Source organism: Tympanuchus pallidicinctus, unplaced genomic scaffold (genome assembly GCF_026119805.1).
Source record: "Tympanuchus pallidicinctus isolate F22 unplaced genomic scaffold, pur_lepc_1.0 scaffold15, whole genome shotgun sequence".
NCBI lineage: Eukaryota > Metazoa > Chordata > Aves > Galliformes > Phasianidae > Tympanuchus > Tympanuchus pallidicinctus.
Window position 1 is genome coordinate 31,806,783 of NW_026294669.1, and position 24,530 is coordinate 31,831,312.

Sequence of the window (24,530 nt, forward strand, 5' to 3'; positions counted from 1 at the left end):
GGACTCGGCGTCCAAGTTTCTGCAGTACAGGATTTTGTAAAATATAAACCTCTTTAGAAGTGGGACCATGTGGCTGCGTCCTTTGCAAGTAGAAATTGACACAGCATGAAGGTACTTAGTTGCAAGTGTTTTCCTTTTATGTTTTGGGAAAATAGGCTGTCAAAAAGTCAGCCGAAATGATGTATGGGATGCTTTGAGCTCTGTGCTTTTACAAATGGCCCTATGCTAGGACCCACTGAAGTGAGTGGGGCTCGCTTGTGTGATGGAGGACTGCTTTCGACAGATACAGTTTGCTTTGTCAGAGTTCCATTTTCTTTTTGCTCATGAGCATGCTTGCCACAGCGGTCAGTTTAGGGTTGCTGGAGCAGTTTTTCAAGTATCCGCAGGGGCGACTAGCCCCGTTAGACCCAAACCTTCTGTTCTGAAGGCCCCTTAAACTTTGACACCATCTCCCTTTTAAAGGGGAAAAAAAAAGTTGGAGATGAATTATATAGTGTAACAATTTGAAATGTACTGAGACAAGCTCTGCACTCAGCACCTGTAATTATAAACAGCATTTTGATCTTGAATAGGGGGTTTCAAAAGAAGGCTGCGTTCAGAGCTGCTCATTAATTATGTTACTGAGTGTCAGCCCTTTTAATAAAGGAAAAAAGAGCACGGTGCATTCTTCTAGCTGAAATGCAAATACAATAGAGATAATGCCACTTCTCAAGGAGGGTTTAATATGAGAGTGACGCTTGTGCCTACTAATTAAAAGTTCATCTAAGTTGACATGAGTTCTGTGATCCAGGTTTGTATTACTTTGCCATAACTACTTGTGACTGAGGTCTCAGGGCAAGGCGCACAAAAAGCCTTGCTATGTGTTTGTCTTTCCCCTGCTAACATTTACACTGAGTACTGCTGTTAATGTGCTGTTTCTGTCATGCTGCTGTCATTCCTATGAGGGACTGAGTGGCCACCAAAGACTCAGTATTTCTATTTTATTCATAAGAATAAAAAAACCTCCTGATTTAGAATGTTCATGAATTCTAAGTTCGGTCCGCTTTCACATATGTCTCTAGTGTGGATGTAGAAATAGATTGAGTGCTAATCAACCCTTGCAGTGGAGACAGTGCCTCTTTTGTCACGTTGCTGCACAAAATGTTACTCAGATTTTTAATCCGCTTGACCTCGGTTGCATCTGGATGATGTATCACAGACCAAAAAAGCTGTTAAAGGAACCTTTTAACATTGTTGAGTCAAATGGCTCATTTCAGGAAATACTGGAATAAAGGGTGTTTGTGCAGCCTTTGTGGCTGCCTTCTGCATGCGTATTATAAAGCAGTCTTTAATTATGTGATCACATTATTGCTTGTTTCCACAGAGCTCCTGCCTCATTAAGTGCACGATATGGATGTTGCTCCAGTTGGAAACGGCTACGCAGTGTTTTCATCCTGTCTCCTGTATCTTCAGTGCATGCCTCCATTCTTTGTTGTTGTCTGCAAACTATATAAGGTTGCATTCTGAAAGTCCTGATGTTTCCGTACCGGTCACTCTTGCATTATCTGGCTTCTCTTCATTTAGGAATTTGTATTTCAGGACTTCAGGGAGATTTCACTCATGCTTCAGAGGTGGAACAAATCTGTAAAGCCTGAGTCTCTCTCCTTGTGGACAACCAGTGATAGCTGCTTGCACTGTCTGCAGCAGCCAGGGGCCCTGTGAGCTGTTTGTGCGTGGTGATAAAGGCAGGGCACCACTTCCACACTTACTGAGGGTCTCTGAGCCTTTGGTGATGGAGCAGCTGCAATCTCCTTTTTCTTATTGACGTGGGCATAGCTAGAGCTACTGGGCTCTGTGGAATGAAGCCCATGTTGGTTTCTGTCAAGAGTGCCCCCAGGGTCTGAGAAGCCCCCCAAAGTTTCTGATGTCCGTGCTTGCTCCAGCTGAGGCATTTAAGTGATATGGAAGAGAAAACAAGTTTCATGCGATTGTCTTCTCACTGAAGGCTTCCAGCTGTGTTATTTCGTACAGCATTAATGCCAATGAATTGGGAGTTCACGAGAGCAGAGTTAGAGCAACACAGATTGCTCTTGAAACTCAAGTCTTTTTTTTTTTTTGTTAGATATTTTTGTGCACCGTTTTTACCCTTGCAGCTTGTAGAGTCTTTGAAAATATGTTTAAGCATTAAAGAGTGGTAAAGGGATAACAGAACCAATCAAAGAACCAAACAGAAGCTTTGAGGTTCTGTTGCTGCAGGAGCATCAGCAGCATGCAATGTACTTTCAGTGTGAAAATCCCTGAAACTGGAAGATTAAAGTTGAAAGGGTGTGTGTGGCATATAGCCTCTGGGAAACTAGGCTCTCAAAGTCCATTAATGAAACTGAATGTGTATTTGCTCCTTTTTCCACAGCAGGGAAGATATCCCACCTATCTGTTACGTCATTCGTCTCTTCAGCTCTGATCATTTTTCATGTCTAAGCAAGCAAAAAAATTCTGGGATTTTCAGAACTCGCTGAGCTTACCATTTAGGTAGTAAGAGATGGTATCAGAAATACCACAGCACACGAGGAACAGTCTTCTCCCAATTACAGATGAAGTGTGCTTTGAAATGTCCGATGTTCTCTATAGAAATAAAAGATGCATTTGTTTTCTTCGCATGCAGATGGCTGTTGGTGGGCTGCAGCAGTAGGCTTCCCATGTGCACCTTGGTCCAAAACGTGAATTAGCCCAGTGTATTGGCAGGGCCAAGTGCTTCAGCGGGCACCTGCAGCTCCTGCCACATGGCTTGGTAACATGTGAGCAGGCAAGCAACAAAAAAACCCCCCTTGGACTGTCTGTTTTCTGTAGTAGGCAGATCAAGGAAAGGTGAATGTGTGAGGCAGGAAGGAAGGTGCGACGCAGAGCTCGGTTGTGGAGGCAGGTTCCTCAAGGTAGCTGTGTCCTGCTTGGTTGTTTTTGTTTGGTTTTTTTTTTTTTTTTTTTTTTTTTGGAGCATCCAGTGAAGGTGGTATGCTGCTTCAGTAAGTACCTAATTTAGTTAGATTAGCCTAAATCTCCTTTGCAAGTCTTCCAGACATGTTCAACAACTGCTAGCTTTATACTCTGGAGGATTATCTCCTGTGTTAAGGCACGTCTGTGTGGCAGATCAGTGTTAACAGTACTGGGTTGACAGCTCTGACAGAAGAGCTCTGGAAGATGTCTGTGGAAGCTGAATAGCCAGTTGCTCACTTTGCTTTTCTGTGAGATGTGACTTGTCTCAGCCCAAGAATAAGCACAGCAGCGGGTCGTGGGTTGCTCCCCAGCTGCTTCTGTGTGAAGTCTGGTGCCTGGGCTCAGCCCGCTGGGCTTCAGCTAAGAAGCTGCCGGAAGAAGCTGTGTGCTGAAACCTGTTTCTCTTTGCTGACTCTGCAAGGCAGCTCTTTGCAACAGAGAAACAATAACATCTGGAGTCAAAGCAGCAGATTTTCCAGGGGTTTCCTGTCCCACCCGTTCACAGGGCAAGTGGGCTGCTGGCGGCAAGCACAGCTGCAGCCTTGCAGGATTGCTGTCAGAGTACTGGCTTGTCCTCTCCTTTTCTTCTAAGCAATGCAGCCTTTATGTCATTGAATTTCATGGCGTTGATTTTTGACAGGTTTGGATCTAATGAAATGCTTCCGAACTCTTGCAGCTCAGTGCTTTCAGCTGACCACCAGACAGGACATCTGAGAGCTCTTTCCAACCCCTGCAGAACACAGCATCTGTGCCACCCTTCCTTTTTCCCAGAATGTTATTTTGCAAAACAAACAAAACCATCTAGATCAGTTTGTCTTTATTATTTTTATATATATTTTTTAATAGAGCTGGACTGATTTGGATTATTATGATCTTCTGGGTGTTTAAGATTGATAACTTTGTTTGAAGCATCTGTGTTAGAGTGACAGGTCTCTAGTTGTCTGGGTTGCCATGTTCCTCTTTCCTTTTCAGGTGGCCCTCTGCTTATCTTATGGCAGCACTTCAGAGTTCCATCTTCCACGAGCTTGCAGTTTCAGTGGTTTCCTTCATTAGTTTTTGTTTTTAAATAATTGTGGGCTACTTCAGTCTGGTCCAGCTGACTTATCAACAGGAGGCTGCTCTTAATATTGCTTAAACAGCTCTTTCTCCATTTTGTTTCAGCTTTTCTGTGCCCCTCAGAGTAGTTTACCTTCATGTTTTTATTACCTGTTCAGCACTTGTCTGGCCTCTTGTGCAGTTACTTGAAATCTGTCTTTCAGCATTTCAAATCAGCTATGATTATTGCTTCTTTCTGTTGGAGCAGTTGGTGCTGTCATTTCACCGTCACCATTGCCCAATCTCTTCTGCCTTCAGATTTGCAGAGTGTGTCATTTAGCCAGAACCACCTGCATCTTCTAAAATGAAATGTGCCCAATGAAATGTGGTAGAAGTTATGTTGATGCATCCAGCTGGGTATCTTAGCTAAATAGGCTCTCTTCATAGCATATGCCCCTTTCTCAGGGCCTACGTAGGCTGAAACGTAGCAAATACCAGACAATTTGATTTCTCTGGGGTAGGTTGCTTGAAAGTTGCCAGTGAAAGACTTCAGTAGCCAGATATGTAAGTGTGACTCCTTGTGGGCACGCATGACATAAAAATTGACACTATTGGCAAATGTGGCTGTAGTTACAGGAAAGGGGTAGATGAAATACTCAATATAGACGTGTTCTTTAACAGCAGCTCCTGACTTTTATTAGCCAACAAGCATTCAGAAGACAAAATGCCAACACACAGCAGTGCTTACTAGTTTTTTCTCTGAGTCAAGCAGCTGGCATTGAACTTCATTTATTATCAGTCTTCTCTTAAATGTATCCTGGCTGTTCACTACTGTCCGTATGAGTCAGGGCTGTGATTCTGGAAATTTGGAGGTTCTCAAAGCAGAATTTATAGAGAGTAAGTGAAGCAGAAGGATAAATAGGTGTCTGATCTGTGTTTTACAACCCTACTGCCTTGCTAGTAACAAGTCTGTGTCCCTGTTATCATGACCCAAGGTACTAGGATGAGTCTAGAGTGTCTAAAACTTGGACTAGTCCTTAAAGATGCTGGAAGTTCTTGCTGGACACACCAGCTTCTGTGCATCTCCTTTATGTGCTCATCAGAAATTTGGCAGAATGGAGCTACTTGTGTCTTGCTTTGGGTGTAGACTAGGAGCTCTTTGGAGATTAGGAGGTGCAAAGTGAAGTTTTGCTTAAGAGGCGAATGAATACACTGTAAATCATTAAAGGGTTGTGCTTTGCTGGCCCTTATTAGCAGTGTCTGGACAAGTAGCATCTTTCTGAAGAATGCCAAATCTGTGGTGCATGGCACTGCCCCTGGGGGTGGGGCCTTAGGCAAATCTCATTTAGCAAGTCTAACCGGCTTAGAGCTGATTTCCTCCTCAGACATATGGAATTAACCAAAGATAATAGGAACCACGCCTGGACAACGTATTGTAACAACTGACTTTTCGTTTTAAGCTACTGGGAGGAAAGAAGAAAGAGCGGAGCTGTTTTGTTCCACTTTTCTCTTGGCTTTGCTTTCGGCATTTGCTCAGTGACAGCAGCATGCAATGCAAACCTGTGTGTTTTTGCTATCATAGAATCATAGAATGGGCTGGGTTGAAAAGGACCACAATGATCATCATCTAGTTTCAACCCCCCTGCCACGTGCCAAGTCACCGATCACCAGACCAGGCTGCCCAGAGCCACATCCAGCCTGGCCTTGAATGCCTCCAGGGATGGGGCATCCACACTTTGAGAATGTCATCTCATATCAAAAAGGGGTGAGATCCTTGCTTTTCTGTTTGTGATTCAGTCATTCCCTTGTGCTAACTTAGGCAAGACACTGAATCTGCCCTTCACTTTGCGTGCTTGGTTTCTGAGTTGGACGCAGTCAGTGGCAAGATTCCCATTGCTTTCAGTGATAATACCTGTGCTTATGGACATGGCAGACTTAACCAAAAGTACAAAGTGCCTTTATCCTTGCTGGAATTTATCATCCCCCTGACAAACAGGGACTATTTGGAACAGCTTTGTTCAGCTGTGGTTTCTTAGCAGTATTTTGGCAGACGTTAGTTGTCCAGGTGAGAAATATGGTGATTAGGAGCGACGGTACTGGAAAGTGGTCTTTTTTGTTGGGTTTTGATGTGAAGGTAGGAAGGAAATTCTGCCTGTTTTTCCTTCCTGTTGGGCCATTTGCCTCAATTTGTTAATAGCAACGGTTTGCCCTATGTGAGTACTTCACTCCTGTCCAACCTTTCCCAGGATTTGCAAAGCAGTAATTAATCCTCACTTATGCTGCTGCGATATCATATTCATCTTAAGATATGGTGGTACCAGAGCACAGAATAGAGCTCTCTTGTGACTGTTGGGCAGCACATCTCCCTTGCAGCTTTGCTCAATTTACAGATCCCATCAGTCTTGTCTGCAGCTTGTGAAGCATCTCTTCTGCTGTTATGCAGTACAACTGTGGGATTCGTGGGGGAAAGAAAGGAAGCAGTTGGCAAAATGCATTCTATTATCTATGTTCTTTGTTTGCTGATTCACTTTACTTCTGTTTTTTTTGGCGTTACCACCTCATTTTTGTGATTTTTGGTGAATCACTACCTGTAAACCTACATACATGAAAGATATTCTGCTTGCAGCTTGTCTCCCTTCTGTAAAGAGAGAAGGGGTTCAGTTTAAGTGAACCTGATGCTAATAGAAGCCATCAGTGTAGTTCATGTTTCATTGCATTCTGTTTTTCGGTGATGATCTCCTTGATGTGAAACTAAGCATTCTGAACAGTCCAGCCTCTGTAGTGTGACTCGGTCTCATTCATATCAGTAAGTAATTAATGTAAGTTAATTCGGAGTAATTCTGAATGTTAACAAAAGCAGAGAAGGAGGTTATTTTGTTACTCACAGGTTGCAATTCAGGAATTACGATTCATTTTGGGGGGAAAAAAAAAAATAAATTTCCTTGCTGCAACTAACCGAGGGGTTTTGCTTTGTTTCAGATTGTGGAAACCTGAACTGAAGTATCGTGAGACTTCCAACGTGAGTTTTCTCTTTTTGTTGGTCTGATCCGTTGTTTCAGATCACTGGCAATGCTGCACCTCTGACTGTACCCCGATGGATTGCCTCTGAATCTCTGAGCCTTGTTCAAGCATCAGTTTGACAGGATTCCTCTTAACCCTGCATGTGTGTGTTTTGTGTTTCGAGGGTAATTTGATCAAAGATATTGAGTACACTTCCTGGGCTGTGCAGTGGAGGACTTGGTGGTGCAGGTGTGGAAACTTAGGTGAAAAATAAAACTCACTGAGGTGTTGTTAAATTCTTTTTGTGCATGTGTTGGTTTTCCATAGGAAATGGCTGGCTTGCAGTGCGAGCTGAGCTATCCCAATGCAAGTGCTACTGAGTACAAGCACTGTGAGCTGGATCTTATGTTGCATATTCCTCTATTTGCATTTCAAATTTAGGGTTGGTTGTTGCCAACCATGTTCTCTGCAGTGTGAACTGATTACCCGGGTGTCAGTCTGCACACGCACACACCTTGTTTGAGGTATTGCTCCTCTGCTTTGTTGAAATGCTTGGTTGAGGTTGTTTATAGAATGCTCAAATCTGCAACGCAGCACAGGTGTAAAAAACAAACAAACAAAAAAGCTGATACATGAGTTTGTCACTGCGCTCTGGCATTATCTGTTTAGAGAAAGGTTTGTGTCATGGATGCAGACAGCTTTTGGTTATTTGAAGGGCACAGATGAAAAGCAACACGGAGTGTTGGTAAATACCATTCTCACTTCATTTAGTTGTTCTTCCTCAGCCAAAAAATACTCAGCTACTTGAAGTTTTCAAGCACCAGGCTTATCTGGTGATAATATGCAGCTGGGATTAAGTTATAGTTCTGTGTATTTTCTTCCCTTTTTCCAGCAGCTGATTCTTGCTCCGAGTAGGGAATGGAGTCTAACCTGGGACATGCATTGTTTGCATCTCTCTACTGGGGGTGGTTTCATGTGGCTGTGAGGTTTCTGCTCTTTCTGCAGCCCCTTCCCCCACCCTGGAATACAGACAGCCTGAAGTACAGAAAATAAAGTTTGTGTTTTCAGAAAGCTGGTAAGAATTGCTGCAGTCAGGTAAGCCTTGGTGGTTGTGGAAGGCAGTGAGAGAAGCAGGTGGGGTGTCAGTGAGCCTCCAGTTGTCAAGAGACATGAAATGAAGCTGCTGGGTCCTGCTCATGGTGTTTGTTATTCCTTGTCCATCCAGAAAAGTTCTAGCTTTGAGCCCAGTGACTGGGAGGTGCTTCTTTTTAGATGCTCCTTGTCAGCCTCTGCGTGTCAGGGCTTTTTGGGGATTATACGTGATTCATCACGCAGAAAGTTAAGTAGTCAACAAGAGCTGGGTCACTGAAAGCTGTAATGAATCTAACTCCAGCAAACTGGTGGGAAGAGAGCTGAGAGTCTGAGCTTAAAGTGTATCCAAAACTGTTTGATTGGTGCTCCTTTCAAGGAGCAACAGTGAACTTGAAGAGACTTCATTTTGCCTTTTGATTTGCTAGTGCGAGTCTGAGCTTCAAAAGTCGTGATTGCAGGTATTGAATTTGCCATCTGCTTTTACCAAAAGCTCTTTGCAAACAGGGAGGCATGCAGCCAGAAAAGTCAATGCGGGCTGGTGAGTTTTTGGCTCAAAGGTGAACTTGTGTCTGCTCCTGGGTATTAATGATAATTCAATTTTGCCAGTAATAAACAGCAGAATGTCGGTAACTTCAGCTGTTTTTGAGCTGCTCACAGGTTGCTGTGGGAAAAGTTGTGTTCTTGCATAAATGGAGAAGAAAAAAACCAAACCTCATCCTAGTGAATCAGCTGCCTGAATCCCATTTGAATTAGCCGATGAGACAGCACTGGCTGCAGGAGCAGCCCCAGACCAAGGCTGAGTAAACACTTTAGATTTTTTTTTTCCCCCTTGTTCTGTCTGATAGTATTTGCTCCTTCTCCTGCATAACTCTGAGCCACGTTCAGATTGTTACTTTTCCACAGCACCCTATGCTCTGTTCTCTTTTGTCTTGATAGCTGTCCTTATAGCCCTCACTTCACCTTCTAGACAGCTCACATAATGACACTGAAAAAATCTTCATCCTTTCTTGCACTGCTTTCTGGACTGCCCCAAAGCACTTTCTATCACCTTGCTCATCACTAGCAGTTTTAGATCTTGCACAAAGGAATGAAAGCAAGACAGTTTCTCTCAGGCCTGTCTGTGCAAGCTCAGGCACATGTTGAACCTAAATATTACCTAATTTCTCATACTTGCATGGCAGTGAAACCCACATACTCAAAACAAAATCTGAAATGGCAGTGCAGCAGTGTTGTTTTACTGAGAATCTGAAAAATAAAGCATGCAACAAAAATGTATTTTTAAATCTTAACCAAGTATTTCACAGGAGGAATATTAACTTGCGTTAGAAATAATTTCCATATCGGTACTAATTCATGGCTAATTTACAAGTGGTATGGAAAAAAAGATACTTTCAGAGGCCCAAGGATCCATGTTATCTAACTGAATGTTAGATAGACGTTCCTTTGTGTGTGGATACTGCTTGCAAGGCAGTCTTCAGCCTGTGGATCAGCACCTCAGGAGGAGGCCTGTGAAGGTCACGTGTGGTTGAGCCTATTCTGGAGATCCTCTGCCTTTCTACTCAATCTGAGAAAAGATTTTTGCTTTTGCAGATCTCATATTTGACAGGGAACAGAGGTGTGGAAAAATGGGTTGAACTTGTGTTTTAAACATCCTGTAAACAGAAGGGAGTGCTACTTGAAAGTTTACCTCTGTGCTGTTAAGAGTTATGGCAGCTGTGATCACCACTTGCACTATGAAGTCTTTCCTACTTCAATCTTTAAAACGAGTGCTGTTTTTGTCTGGTTATTCCGTAGAAGTGGCTGGCTATACAGCAACAAATAAATGATTGTAAGAAGGCACTTGATCTCTTGCAGTAATGTCATCACTCCAGCTGGATCACTGGATCACCAGTTCGCAGTGTGAGGTAATGCACCTCAAGTCATTTTACACAACTGTTACGTAGGCCATCAATAGCAGTGTCTCCCAGGTTACAGCTGGGAGCAGAAGCTGAATGGCTTCAGCCACACTGCCAGCTCCTGTGGCAGGGATTTCTCTACAGAGCAGTGCCATGTGTGCTGTATGGGAGTGAGGGCAGTGCAACAAGTATGTTATACTGAGGCTGGCTCCTTTCCCTATTGGGTTTCCTCTGTGATGTTCTTTGTTGTGCTACATTAAAAAAAAAAAAAAGCCTGAAATGCTAGACTCATTTCCCTTTTGAAGGCATTAAACTCGTTGTATCCAGTATCTTTGGTTTGATGCTAAGGGCTGTTAAATACCTTGGCTAGAAAGAGATCGTGTTCTGTCACGTGAGGCAGAAGCTATTTAAACGGAACCTTGGCTGCACACGTAAAAGTCACAAGGAACTTGAGCTTATGGGAAAAAATAAATCCAGGAGGTTGGAAGCACAGCTTGCCTTTATTGTTCTTAGTGCTCCTCTTGTAGGCAGAGGCAGAATTTGTTCATTTGGGGAGCTCCTGTGCATCCCAGCAGCATGCTGCCTTGCACTGCATTGGGCAGTGCTGCAGTCTCTGTGGGCAGCAGGGCTGTGGTCCACGAGTGCACTGAAGAGTTAGAACAGCACGTGTTCTGGGCTGCATCCAGCCGTTCAGGAACGGAGCCATCGAGCTGCGACGTTAAGCAGCCCTGCCTCATAGGCTGAGCGTGTGCCTGGCAGAGCCGTGTGATGCTCCTGTGCTCAGACGTGGGGAAGCAGGATGGCTCCCACGTGATGCCTTCCTACTGAGAGCCAGTGGGTCGGCTGTGGACCGGGGAAACCCGTGTGCCCTCGGGAGGAGGTGAGGTGGGAAGTTGTTGAAGGAGAGCTGTGCCTATAATGTTTTCTCCTCTATTACTGTGGGGAGCATTCATAGGAGTGGAGCCAGATGTGTTTGCCACGTTGGCTCTCGTGGATTTCCGCTTGGCGTGAGTCTACTGAAGGCAGCACAGGTTTGTCAGTATTGTGCAGCAGAAGAGCTGGCTTGCTTTATTCCTGCAGGTGCAGCTGGGCCTTCACACTGCGTGTCCACAGCCCTGCTCGCTTGCGTTGTTCAAAGCCTTAGATGGTAAATGTACACAAAAAGGTGTGCTTATTAAGGCCAGTGGTTTTTTGTTGTTGTTGCTGCCTCAGATTTCATAAAATATATTAAGATGCAGAGTTCTAAAGATAAATAAATATAGCAGCAGTTTTCTGAGTGATAGCAAATGCTTCGGTTAACGTTCTACTGAACACCAGATGTGAGACCCAGAGGCAGGGCCAGAGAAATATTTATTGAAGGAGTATCTGAGGAAGTTGTTCTTTTGAGGCCTGCAGCTCCTGAGCACCAGTTACTTAACTGAGGAAGTGTTTGTGGGCTTTAATGACTAATTCCATTCTAGTGTCTTCAGGAAAAAAAAAAAGCCAACAAAAACCAGCAAATGGAAGGAACAGGTGGTATGCAACTCTTCGTGAAAACAAAACATATACTGTAGAACTCAAACTTCTACTTAATAGTAAGTCTTCAAACTCTGATGCGTTTCATTTATGTGGAATAAATTACTTGACCAGCCAGTAGGCTCTTAAAATACATTTTGTTTGTGGTAATTCAGTGAGGGCAAAAACTTCCCTCGTGACCTCTTTCATTCCATACCAGGAAGTTCAGAGACAGGAGGGTAATTTAGGTTTTAGATACTCCTTCATAGGAATGAGTGGGAGTTGTGCTCCTGACTTCAATGGGAGTTGTAGCCAGGCCCTTTCTGTGTAGGTGTCACAGCAGTGACGTTAAACGTGCTTTGTAATTGTAACTCAAAGTTTAAATTAAGCAAGTTGAGACTGTTTTGTGAGAGAAGGTGTCTTGTATTTGATTTAACAGGAAAAAAATGGGCAAGTTTGCAAGTGGGTGGTGAAGGCCAAGGTAGAGGTTTCTATTTCCAAAAGCTTTTCTTTCTTCCTACTTGTTTCCTTTTTGTCTTCCATCTATACATGTTATATTTATCTGCAGTGTTTACCTCAATTACAGCTTTTGAGCTTAGTGGCTGTAATGCCTTTTATGACTTGAGTATGTTTTGTTTTGTGTGGGGAGAGAGCATTTCAGTGTGTACAGCTTACAGGTGGAAGCTTTTTTATTACTTACAGCCCCGCTTCATATCCTGTTCATGGATTTTTATCTCTGTTCCTTGTAACCTCATTCTTTTGTGGAGCTATTGCCAGTCAAATGATGATACATCAGGAGTCTCGTTGCTCCCACGCAGTTGGCTTTGGTGTTTGTTTTTTGTATTTGTGTTCTCCGCTGATACCAGTAACAGCAGAACCAGGGTCAAAACAATATCTGATAGGGCACCGTCAAGGTCTCACAGCAGCCCTGCTGAGGGGAATGTCGTATTTTCCCTGCAGTTCACAGTTGGAAGAATGAGTCATTTTTCTTCTTCGAGCTGTTAAGTGCTTCTGGCATAAACACGTCTTGTTATCTGGAGCTTTTACAGCATCTCTTTAAATGTTGCTGCTCACCTTGGATGCTTGGGGAATTCACATATTAATGGAGCCACATGCCACATTCTTGAGTTTTGGACTTGAAAGATGGATTGTAGAATTCAATTCATTTGTCTGAGCTTCAGTTCTCCCGTCTGAGCTATGTATAAGGCCAGGAATTAATTTTGCAACTTCCATATGAAGCCTCGATGGTTTGGCTTGTAACTAGTTTGGGGTTTTTTTTGCTGTTACCGTAGGTTTATTTTACTCCACGAAGAATTAAACACACGGCAGGCTTGAGGATATGGATACCATGTATCTTCTGTTACCTCTTGTCTGGATACTGTTGCATAGCAGAAATAACTGCTTGTCCAGCCGTTGGGCTTGTCATTCCTAGCGTGTTTAGGACTGACCATTCAAATTCCCATGAAATGAAGTCAGCCCCATACTTCTAGAGAATGCTTGCTGATTTAGTGTGGGCAGTATAAGCCTGGGCAGTGACAGACCTGGATGGGATTTTCCTGTCCACATTTGCCTATCTAATCTTGGTCAAGCCACTGCCAAATAAAATCCCAAAGTAAGGCCTAACAATCTTTCTCCTGCTGCGAATGTACCAACGCTCCTTCAGAGACCTGTGTCACTGCACTGTTGAGCAGGGCCCTTTTACGCTTGGCTGATTTTCTGTATCTTGGATGAGGTTATAATCCAGTGTAGTGCTTTGGTTTGCTGAACGTGTGGTATAAATCACACTTGGATGCAGTGATGGAGTGATGGTGGCTTTGAGCCTGGGCTTCCAAATCAGTCTTCTGAACAAGAATCAAGGGGAATTATGTGGTTGAAAATGTGAAAACTCCAGTCCTTTAAATTGCTAAGTGCACATTTTAAGCTAGGGAAGATGGAATGCATCACAGCGTTGCATTTGAAAGCTAGAATTTCATAAGCTATTTTTCTGTCTTAAGGTACCTACTGAATAAACAGTGATCTTCCTGCAGGAAAGGCTCTGTGGAGATGGGAAGCCAGCTGGGGGAGAAGGCTGTGGTTACATGGGTGTATTGGTGCAAGGCTTTTGGACCTTAAACTGGTTTGGAGAAACACTGGTCAGGAAAGAGAGCCTGCCCCAAGTTGCTTCCTACGGAGGTAGGATGGAAGGTGAATGGAAAGGTGCAGTGGTTGAGTGATTCCTAAACCAAACGCAGACTGAGTCGCAAGTGAATCTGAACTTGTGACTCAGGGGTTCTTGTGGAGGGGAGCCTGTGTTTCCATGCTCTCTACAGCCTGTGTCTGCTCTGGCTTCCTGTGCCCAGGTGACATGGCTTAGGAGCCAAAAGAATGCCATGTTGTGCTTCTGGGAAGGTGCTCAGCTCCAGAGCCTTTGTGCAGATGTGTTCCTGGAGTGTAAAGGGAACGTTATGATCCACTGTGAGGAACGCATCTCAAGACACCTACTGTTATCTGCAGACAGACAAGTGTGCTGCCCAGCCGGGATCAGGCTGATCTCATGCGCCCTGTGCAGTGCTGTTGTCTCTTCCATCAAAGTACCTGTTTCCACTCTACATCTTAATTACCGGCTTATCTTCATCTAACAACTAAGAAAAAGCTCCAAAGCACAAACAGCAACAAGAAGAACACATACGTGTGTGGACTTGCTTTGATTTTGAATTGGTACAGGAGTGCATGTGTCTGAGCCCAGTTATAATGTGCTCAGGAGAAAATGTGGACCGCAGCCCATCCTGTTGGAAACCATTGCTTTGGATGAAAAGCTGCTGCATATCTCAAGCAAATATAAAGTCAAGTTTCATGTGTCAGCTGTGTGATCGGGTCTAGAAAGGCTGGACTTGCAAATACTGGCAGAATCTAACCATTGTATTTCTGTTTTAAACATGGCATTTTTTCCTAATAAGCAAGTAGTGAAACTGAAGTTTGTTGTGCTTAACTCAGGATGCAATCGCACGTGTTGTGATAGTGCTGGGAAGCTTGAAGCGTTGCGAATGGAGGCTTCTTTAACTTTTTAATTGCTGTAGTTCCACTGGTTTCAACAGCCATGCACCCACATGGATTTATAATGGCCAGCAAACAGCCTCTTGAGTCTCAGAAACGCACATGAAGGTACTAAGCAACATCTGTAACGTAGCAGCAGGAAAGCCTTGATGCCATTCTCACTGCTGGCTGTGGTTCTTGGTGCTTAGATAGAGATGGATTGTGTGGTGGACGGCTTGCTTTCTTTTGGGTAGGTTCTGGTAAGGCTCATCATGTTGCCTGGGATTGTAATGTCTTATTTTTGCTTTCCATGGATTCTCGTTTACCCCTGTGAAGCTTTGCCTTCTTGGAGCCCTTACAAGCTTTACCAGCAGGTTCCAGGCCTTGACGTTTTCACCTTCCAGCTCCTGCGGAGCACTGTTGTCGGCAGTGTGGGCAGTGGAAGCCTCTTTGTGTTAAGCTGCAGGCCCTTGGCAGCTCCTTCAGCTTTGCTGTGCTGTTTGGGAATGGAAAAGAAGTGCCTTCTGTGCACAGCGCAGAACGAGGTACTCGGGCTGAGAGAACGGTGGGGCTACAAAGCAGCGTTTGTCTGTTCCTTAGTGTCGGCATCTCTACCGGTATTCAGCAACGCGGAGGCCTGAGATCAGCTCCGCATCTGCTGCTGGGGCTGCCTTTTGCCTGCTGCCAGGTGCCTCGGTCTTATGCAAATGAACCATTTAAGAAAATCAATTACTTGGATGGAGCCATTCTGTGAAGAATAGCACCAGATCCTGTATAAGCCAGGCGTGTTTCAGAAAGCTGTCCCCTATTTACTCCAAGCATAGTAATTAGGTGTTCCCTGGCTATCTCCCGTGTTTTTCACGTTGTTTGCCTGTTATTTCTTCAAGGGCAGAGAGGGAGGTAGCATTAATGTAGTAACTCTGCCTGTAATTACACAGCCGAGGGAAGCAGGAAAAAAGCCTTCTGGGTGTTTTCTTCATCTTGGGATTTATTAGGTGTCTCCTGTGCTGACAGAACAAGATGTAGAATTGCTTTCAGTGTTCATTTGTCACCGTGTGTGAGACAGAAGGAGCAAGTCTCCGAAAGATACTGTAGTGCAGGGGCTTGGTTAGTTTGGTTCTGCCCGTTATGGGCTAATTCCTGCCATTTCATTTTTTTCAATGGTTTTCAGGTCTTTCTTTGAGTAGGCATTCTTTTTTTGTTTTGTTTTGTTAGACAAATGCAGTAGAGAGCATGTTTTTCTTAGAGATTTCAAAGCAAAATAGAAGCTGTGTTTGGAGCGTTTGTTCTGTTTCTACAGTACTGATAATGATCAGCGGCAATAAAATAACTTCACTCCTGGCTTCAAGGGCCAGAGAGCCATGGAGCAGTCCCACAGCCCCTGCTGCTGCTGGTTGAGCCAGCTGAGGCCTAATTCCTCTCTATGAGGTGGCTGCTATGGAAGCAGTGAGTTTGGACTGGAGAGGCCTCACATGCAGCTCACCAAGGCAGGATGCTTGACATTCGGAGGAGCAGCGTGTGGAGAGCTGCCTCGTTGGAGACCCGTGGGTTTCATGAGGGATGTGCCATTTGGATGCTGCGGTTGTCTGGGCAATCTCTGTGCTAGAGGTGTTTGTCTGGGGTACAGAAAACCACTCCTGTTTTTTAAGATTGAAATCAGGTCCAGGATTTGCTTTTTCTTTCTTGCTGACTCTGGTACCTTTTCTACATGACTCCTTTCTGCTGTGAGGAGGGTGGAAGCCTTGGCTGGCACAGGGGAGCTGCTGCCTCCTGTGTTGAAGATGAATTATGAAGATGCAAACTCTTCTTTTGGAAGCACTATTTGACAGATCACAGACGCTGGCCACTGACGTACTCGTAGCAGACTTTTCTCAGCTGCAGTTTCCTTGGGCATATCCAAACGTGAACGTCATGCTGTCTGGTGCTTTCATGTGACCTTGCAGCAAGTGACCTTATTGGAGTGCTCCTCTGCTGCTGTGCCACCTAAATAAGCCTTTTCTCATGGACAGATGCTTATGGGCTGCCCTGAGAAGGGCCCTGCTCTGTATGATATTGCCAGAAGCTCCTTCGTCCAGCCAGTGTCTGGTGACAAAGGGTGACATTAAAAAAATATGGTGTCCTAAAGCTGCTTCCTCTGAGTGTGAAGTTAGATTTTGCTGTAGTTGTAGCTTACTTTAGGAGCACCTTTGGAACAAGGCAATGCTTTGTAGAACCCCCTTCTGGAGGGAGACATGGCTCAGCCCTGCATAGCAGAACTCCTGCAGTAAAGCGATGGGGTGCTCAAGGTGTCTGTCTGTAGTGGTGCCGGGCACACACTGTCCTTCCTGGATCTGCCTTGATTAGAAAGCAGGAGCACTTGGAAATTAACATTCCATCCCCCAGCAACTGCAAGTTAGGACTCGGTGCTGGTTCAGCAGTGGTATGTGTGGAGTTCGAAGCCAGGAGGGACAAAGTCCAAGTTTTGCACTTGCAGGTGCAGACGTAATAAGAAACTCTCAGGAGCCTTTAGTCCATGGTGTTTTTTATATAGCAGCTGTCACTGAATCAGTACATCTTGGGAGACTGTCACCTACCTGTGGAGTCTAAGAGACCCTTCTGAGCAGAGTGAAAGCCTCTGTTGTGCTAAAGAGAATGCCTGGGACCTGGTCAGGTCAGACTGCTCCTGGCTCATTGTCTGGGCAGATGGAGTGAAATCTCTTAAGTATGAAATAAATCTGTGTTCCTGAGAAGCATGCTGTAAAATGTCAGTGCTTACCTTTATAGAAAGGCTGTATCTTCAGCTCTGGTGGATTTCCTCTGCAAATACACGACCCAGTTTTGTGGGTTTGCATGACCTGTGTGTGTGCTGGGTTCCAGAAGATGCTGAGGACCCTTCTTACCACCATTGACCAGAGGTGAGTGTGTCAGCGTGCCCTCTGGAGATGGATGCTACAGCTATCTATGCTGCAGCACATGGCCCTGTTGCACAGTGCAGGCTGGGTGTGGTGAGGGGCTCTGTGTCTCCCCGTGGCCCTGTCACAGTGTCTCGCCTTGCTCTCGCATGACATGCTTGTGCTGGGACGTGCTTGTGGGCTGCAGGCCTGTTTGAGTGCTGATTGCAAACAGAACAGAAATGATTGCTTGGATTATTAGAGGGGAAACTGTGACCTTTCCTCTGCTGCTCGGGTAGGGTGAAGGCTTCATAGCTTTCTGGTTTTTGAGCAACGTGGTAAATAGCAGGGATGTGCTTATGTGTAAAGGCAGGCTGTGGTGGCATCCAAAGGCTTCCTGGGTGCCAAAGGAGAAGGGGTGAAAAAGACGTTAGTGGTAAGCATTCCAAAAAGTCATGCAGAGAAGAGGAAATAATTCATTCAAGAAGGAATAACAAAGTCCAGGAAAAGGATGCCAAATCAAGCAGTACAGATGAAAACATTGCCTGAGCACAGAGCATGGGCTGTGACTGTTGACCACTGTGAGATTAGACAGGGGCTAGTGGGAGCTGCAGGGGGTGCAGCAGCTAGGAAATAAAGCTGACCATAGGGTCAGTGCTCAGAGTCAGGTAAATGAGCCGTGCTGGAGGACAGGGCTCTGTCATCCCGGAGGTGATGTGTGCTGCTGCGGTCCTTGACAAGGAGAATCGTGCTGACAGTGACTGGCTGTTCCTTATGTATTGGCTTGAATTCATGGGGAATTTGCTGTGATAAACTTAGTAAAAGCAAGGCCTGCGTGCAGAGAACTGGAGAAAAACAAAACCATTCAGTGCTCTGTCATGACCTTCATTTTAATAATTTTCATGCTTTGCTGACCCCGTAGTGTCTCCACGTATGATACAGGAGTAAGGACAGCTTGCCCTGGGAGCGGGGAGGAGTCCAGCAAACACAGCCCTCACAAGCATCTGGGAGCTGCCGAGCTGCGTTCTGATGGGCAGGGTGCAAAACTGTTGGATAGAGGCACTCCATTCAGCTGCAGCTTTTGTGACAGCGTGTCTTCCTGTGCGTGGGGAGCAGTGCAGAGCCAGGCACTGAATGCTGCAGGGAAAAGAGGTCGAGCTGGAATTTTCCATTGTCTCTTAATAGAGGCAAGTTTCAGACCACCTTCTCTGTTTGCTAACTACTGACAGATAACGCTTTCAGTCATCAAACATAATTATGTCATGATTATTTCTCCTGTGCTTTGAGTGTCAACTACATGGTAAGTATTGAGGGAAAGCACAGTTCTGCATATTACAAAAAACATCTTTAAGGTATTTTTCTTTTAAAATACAAATATAAAAAGAGGTAATTGCTAGAAAAATAGGGGAGCAGTTGCTGCATGATTGCGTTATGAAATGGATGTAACAGGCTCTGAAGCTTAACTTCAGCGTTGTAATTTTCTGCCATGACATACTTCCAGGAGTGAGCAGCAGGAGGGCACAGCAATGCAGCATCTGGCCTGTGCATTCCAGTAGGTAATGTGTCAACTTACCTAGACTTCTTAGGCCAGATGTTTTGAGTGTCGCTTATTGAAATTCCCCAGTTTCATATAACATTGTCCCCAGGCCAGTCCTTTCTTAGGAGCTTAAGACTGACCTTTGTGTCAGTGGCTGCAGCCCAGTTAACTTCTGTCCTTAGGCACTAGGGTTGCCTGCTGGTCCTTAGCAGCTCTGCTGGCTGCGGTGCATGGGGAGGAAGGTGCAAGTTAGCTTGCACAGAGTGGTTTATAATGTACTGAAAATAGGTGCGTTATTGGTAGAACTCACTTGGTGACCATGGCAGACTTTGGATGCTGTGATGTGCGGCAGAGCGCAGCATGATCTGTGCACATGCCAGTCCTGCAGCCATCAGAGAAGAATGATATTGGGGCAGGCTGTGCTTAAACCCAGCTCTGATATTGACTTGCTGAGTGACCTCAAGCGATGTAAAAATGAGGCTGGTGGTGCATGCAGTGCGCTGTAGAGCTGGGGCGTGCTGCTGGTACAAGCGTGTTAGCAGTGCTGAAGGTAGGATGACTGGTTACGTGAACAAAGACAAATTGTCAGGGTATAACTCGGTACTTTTTGAAAGGAATCTGCACTTTGCTGTCTGCAGAGTGCTGAGATATAAGTAGCAAAAGCTGCTTGAAGTCTTGGCCAGACATTAGAGCCAGATTGTGGTTATGATTGCACATCACAAAAGCTGTCTGTTTGGGAGGGGATTTAGCTGTTCATTATTAGGTTAGACTCCATCATGCAAAAGCTGCCCTGTTTGCGCAAATATTTGCTTCTTCTGTGACAAAAGCACTGCATTGGCAGGTTAGGAAATGTAGCATTTTTGTATTAAGAGGCACTGGGTAAGCTCTGCCTGTAGTTGTAGACCTGGTTCAGTAGTATGCTATTAAGCTCAATTAGAGTAGCAGAGTAAAATAGATGTAATGGTTCTGCAATGGAATGGCATGCTAAGACCTGAGCAAACAGAATGTTGCTGCCATGAATAACACTCCCTGAGCAGTTGGCCTACACATGTGTGTTTGTTTCTGTGTTGTTGACTTTATTTTGATGCTTTTTGTTGGCTGAAACATTTTCTTCTAAAATTTAGTAACTGAAACTTGTCAATGCACAGGACAAAGCATTGTCTGGGATCTGCTCTGCTTCGCTGGGTTGGACTGAAAAGAAACAGCTGCTGTATTCTCTTTCAGGCTAGGTTGTCCTACAGTAACACATTTCCATGTGTGTGTACAACCATCCTGTCTCTGCATGATCCATGTAGTACATGGGAAAAAATTTCCCATCTAGTAACTGATGAGGGCAATTTCCTGTAAGCCAGCTCTTCTTGTGGTCTCTGGTTTCCAGCCAGTTCTATTTTTACCACTTTTTTTTTTTTTTGTTCTTTCTTTCTTAAAGGATGTTTCTGTTCGGTATTCTGTTACTAAAATGTTTTTTACACCCTGACCAGGGTAGTGTTTTGAAAGGAGCCCATGCAAGCAGTGAAGGTGATGTGTATCCCACTTGGTCAGAGCTTTTGAGCCACCTCCAAAAGTTGGCATCAGTCGTCAGGGCCTGAAGGAACGGGAGCCACGACTGCAGTGCTTCTGGCTGCCGAGCTGAAGCCAGGACCGTATAACATTGCAGACAGGGTGCACAGGTGATCAGTGATGAAGCTGGAAGAGATCCCAACGCGTGGGGGAAGTGAAACGAGAGCCAAGGAGGAGTGCAGAGGATAGAGAAGTGAGAGGAAGCTCATTTGGAACTGGCACTCAATTTACCTCTAAGTAAATGGAAATCTTGGCTGCGATTACAGATTGTGCTGCGGCATCATGCTGCAGGGCCTGCGTGTATTTAATCCCAACCTCTGTTGGAACTTTCTCCTAAGATTTCAGGAATCTGTGAACCCTTCAGAAAACACTTAGCGTCATGCTGCTGGGAGAGGTACCATTTATGGTGGCAGCAGTTCTACTTGAACGACATTGAGCTAGCCAGATTCTTTGAAATACAAGATGCATTTACGTTGGGGTACTGAATAGTTCTGGATTGTTTGAAGTTTTGTTAACCCGGCTGTTCTAGGATGAACACACCTGGTCCTCTGGGCTTACGAAGTGGAAGCACCTCTCAGATGCCTTCAGGGTTTTCCCCTGGTTGCTGGATCTTAGTCCTTCAAACTACCAGGGCACTTAGGAATTTTCAGTAAACAAATGTTTCCATCTGTTTCAAATAAATTATACTCGGTGAAGTGTGCGCTAAGTGGCCCTTTCCATGTGAAAAGCAGGCAAAATTTTCTGCTGCAGTGACAGCTCACCAGAATGGCAGATTTGAGAAGAGGTGTGACTTCAGCCCCGCTGACGAGATGCCACCATGGCTTTGAAGCACTGCTGGGGGCATAAGGAGTGCTTCTGTTCTTCATTAGGCTCAGCTGCAGCGTGGACTCGGGGCTGACATTTCATTGCAGGGAATCATATGGTTATTTCATGTTATTCCTGAGAGTTGCAACATCATTTTGACTAAATACTGCTGGGGGTAGGCTGGCAGTGGAAGTGGTGCTTGTAGTGAGTCATCCTCACTAATGGAAACTGTTTGATAGAGAAATAGTAGTTATTAGCTAGATTTCTGTTCTGAATACCTCTTGTTTTTGTTTTGTTTTGTTTTTTCTTCTGTGGGCACTTTTTGCAAATGACCTTTAGGCTGAAGGACCTCATTTATTTTCATTCAACAAATATTTGTGTGTGTGTGTGTGGAATAGGGGGGGGCTTTTTGTTATCTGTGAACTCCAAACTGCTGTGTTGTATTCTGATTTCAGTGGTACATGGAGACAGGACAAGGGGAAATGGACATCAGCTGCAGCATAGGAAGTTCTGCATGAATGTGCACAAGGACTTCTTTAGGTGAGGTGACGGAGCACTGGAACAGGCTGCACAGGGAGGTGGTGGAGTCTCCTTCTCTGGAGATGTTCAAGACCTGCCTGGGTGCCGACCTGTGCGACCTGCTGTAGGGAACCTGCTTTGGTGGAGGGGTTGGACTGGATGAGCTCTAGAGGTGCCTTCCAACCCCTACAGTTCTGTGGTTCTGTGATTGTGTTTTGTGCTTAAGTGTTGGATATAGCTAGTGCTGCAGGTGGACTGTTTAAAGGCGTTTATTTTTGAAGTGCTAACTTGAGGAATGTGTACATTAAATAACAGTAAAATAAGTGCAGTTGCCTTAGAACACTGTTTTCCATCACTTCAGGAAATCACAAGAGTTCCTCCCTCCAGAAAAATAATCAAGGTGCCAGCTTAACTTTCAAGCCCTTAAATAGACTCTGGAGGATTATGTATGTGATTAAACTTGCTCTCCTACATATGACATCTTTTAAGGCTGCAGCCAGAACTCTTGGATGTTAATGTTGCCATTGGCTGTCTGTGTACTTAAATGTCTTGCTCCAGGTTTTTTGGATATGCAGAAGGAGTGTTACTACCTCCTTTCCTGTGCAGGGAGTACGAATCTTGGGTTTGGTGGAGGAGCAGAGGGAATGGAAAATATGTAGAACAGAATCCATGATGTCTGGCGGTGCCTTACAGGTTTGGAGGAAACTGGTGCTTTTTGGTCTGGCCATGTCTGCAGCCTGTCATCCACAGAGGGCTCTGAGAGCACAGGAAAGACACTAAACATTTTTCTTTAATCCTTCTCACATTTGGGAAACCCAGGCTACATCTCTGCAAAGAAAAGTATTCTACCTCAAGAGAGAATCTGTATGTGTTTAATAACACATAAGGTAAGAGAATGTTTCTTTGTAACCACAGCTCAAATATTTAAACCTTCAGATGATGTCCTGTGTCTGTGCGTGTTCATCTCTGTAGCCTTCCTTAGCAAAACTAATCAGCTTACTGTTATCTTCATCTTTGAAAATGCACAATTTTTTGACTGTGACTTCAAACTGACTGATATTGTATGATATCTGATGATAAATGATAAATGTATGATATCTGATCTGTATGATAAATATCTGACTGTAGATATTTCCACCCCCCCCCCCCCCCCCTTCCCCCCTCCCATTTGTACTCAGTACTGATGAAGCAGCTTTCTCTTCTAGTTTAATAATGCTGAATTGTGAGCGTCCCATATTGCATTTCCACCTTTCAGGTTGCCAAGGCATCTTCCTTGCTCTTTAGTCATGCAAAGCAAGGAAGGGTTCAAGACACTTTTCACACAGGAGAGAGGGGGGAGGTACTTCTAAGAGGCTGCTCCAACTTGGTGCATGCAAGGAAGGCAGTGGTAAGACTTATGTGAGGAGCTCAGTTACGCATCAAGGAGGTAAGCTACAGCCTTGTTTCACTGGGATGAGTAGGGCACTTGGCTTTGCTGTCCACATCTTTGCTTGTGACTTTTCTGTTAAAGAAGCTAGTGGCCAGCAGGTGCTCTGTGCTTCTGTTGGATGCCCAGGCCTGATGCTGGGACTAAGAACTGACCCCCGGGTTTATGAAAATGGCAGTCCTGAATGTGCGCTCTTTATTTCCTTATCTGCTGTGCATTTCAGATTTCTGTCTTGCATTGTATTGCATTTCTTTTTTTTTTCCTTTCAGTTCATATCTCTTAATCCTTTTAGCAGGGGTACGGTGTACTGGTATTAGCAGAAACTCAGAAATCAACTAGGTTTGTGTTTGTATGGAAGGCTTTCACCCACTGCACTTCTTGTGCTGCTCTAGTATTAGGACAGCAAGCTTGCTTTAATAGCATATAAGACACTCATGTTTTTGTAAGCCTGTAATGGCATGCAGTGTTTTATGCAAGCAATAAAACATGATACTGCCTCTTCCATTTAGAAGGCTATGTGCCTTTCTTTCTTTAATGCAATTAAGTTGACAGCATTGGGGCTGTTCCTGCTTTACACCTAGGTAAATTAAGAAGTAATAAAGAGCAATACACGTTCACTCGCAGTGTGTGTTGACTCACTGCTCAATCTTGCAAGTGCAGCAGAAAATGCTTTCATCACAAAGATGAAAATGGGTGTTTTCAGGTGGAAAGGGCCCGAGTCTAACATCCACTGACCTGATCAATTAATTTGTAGGCTGTGATTTCCCAGTTTCTAATGAAACCAGACCACAGGGCTATTTTAAATAGTTTGCTTCAGGAGAAGCAGTTACTGAGATGAACAGGTGCAGCCCTGCTTTGAGCAGAGGGGTTGGACTTAAAGACTCTCCAGAGGCCCCTGCCAACCTCGGCCAACCTGAGGTGCTGTTCATGGGAATGCCTGAGGATATCAACTTTTTATAAAGCAGCTCACTTTGCGTGCTTTTAAAATATTTTGAGTGTGTATTTCATGTGGGACACATGGAGTCCTCAAACTGCTCCTGGCTCTTCATCCCTCTGCTGATCTCAGGTGTTAGAGCTTCATCATGATGGTCTTGAAGACTGCTACCTTCATGGGGCAGTTCTTGTGCTTCTCCTCCGGGTGTTTCTGCAAAGGGAAGCAAGAAGTAGGCTGCCAGAACCTGCTGTTATGTCTGGATCAAAGCAGCTGAGGTGTGCCAAGGGAGAGCTGTCCTATCTGCTACTGAGCTGTTGGTGGTGTGCCTTGCCTTCCCATGCCAATGCCACCCAGATCACATTAATGGTCTAGGCTTTTGCTA